Raw genomic sequence first — 1,722 nt, 5'->3', positions numbered from 1 at the left:
GTGTGTGTGTGTGTGTGTGTGTATGTGTGTGTATATGTGTGTGTCCATAGACTCGCATACAAAAAGATATATAGAGTCATGATTTAGAAGTACCAATTTATCTATCTATACACTCTGAGTTGTCACTGCACGAAGGCGCGCAACACGCACATCTACACGATTGCACATGCAAATCAACCAGACTGACGATATATGTACATATATGTATACTACCAGTGGTTCATAACCCACACACGGTCATGTGCGTGTATGGACTAACTACAAACTTCCAGAGAGCATGATTGCATCCGAGTTAGTGCATTTAAATATACTTCACATTCGTGTTCTTTGTGTGAACTATCATAAGCTTTGCATGGATGGATTGACGCTATACCTAAATACTAATGTCAATATTAATGAAATCAATAAGTCAAGACAGAGTGTAAGTGTACGTTTTAAAAAATCGTTAAGTCAAGGCAGAGTATACGTATACGTTTTAAAGAAATCATTAAGTCACGGCAGTATAAATCAAACATCATATTTGGGATTGGATTCATTCTGGACGAAACCGATGTATCTAAGAACATACAAAATGTAGAAGTCCGCCTCCAAAACAATATTACTTGAATGCAATAAGTGTTGTATACGTAAAAATTCTTGTACAATCATGCGTATTTCCTTATACATAATAATACAAAAATCGACTATCTTCAAAAACAATATAACTTGTATGCAATAAGTGTTGTATACGTATCATATTCTTGTACAATCATGTGTATTTCCTTCTACATAATAATACAAAATCGACTATCTTCAAAAACAATATAACTTGAATGCAATAAGTGTTGTATACCTAAAAATACTCTTGTACGATCATGTGTATTACCTTATACAAATAATACACGAATGTACTAACCAAGTGTGTGTTTCCGGGTGCACGCAGTCATTCGCGACTATAGGTCAGGAGGGCCATAAACATATAAAGGCACATGCCTACGGACCTCTGTACTTACACGTAGCTGTAGCACACCCAGCTGATGAATACACAACCCCCTAAGCCAGTTCTGTGTCATCAGGCTCCCATAACTCAGATGTGTGAATACCTCGATCTACTTCTCCATCCCGAGTAGTACACACTAACATACATACATATATGGTCCGTAGTAGCACACACTAACATACATACATATATGGTCCGTAGTAGCACACACTAACATACATACATATATTGTCCGTCATACAGACAACGTCCCTTCACCCGGACACACACGCACTCAACACATACCCATCCCCAAGAGGATCCACAAGCTTTGCTCGACTCGACGGTAAGAATGCACCAGCGGCCGCTCTTTTGTATACTTCGCCGGCTAGTCTCAGCAACAAAGCATCTCTGTTCGCGCCCTCAAACAAGCCAAGAAGAGTGCTTGCAACTTCCGGCAGTTGTATGTACGTATCAAATACGTTTACGCACAGCACTTCTGTTGGCCACGACCCTAACGCAGTCCATCTGTGAGAGCATACGCGTTAAGTGAGATTAAGAGTATCATACTGAGTGAGAGATTAAATGTAGTATACGTACACATCAATGTATATACGTACGAACGCTCTTCATATATACCATACACACCGTCCCTACACAATGGCATTCATGTATGTCTACCTTCGCTAATCTGCCACGCATAGTCGATTGCAATCTGTGCATATGGCGCAATGGAACAGCGCGCTGTCAAGTATGTATGTAAT

This window comes from Sphaeroforma arctica (genome assembly GCF_001186125.1).
Source record: "Sphaeroforma arctica JP610 unplaced genomic scaffold supercont1.1008, whole genome shotgun sequence".
NCBI lineage: Eukaryota > Ichthyosporea > Ichthyophonida > Sphaeroforma > Sphaeroforma arctica.
Note: the sequence above shows the minus strand (reverse complement) of the source record.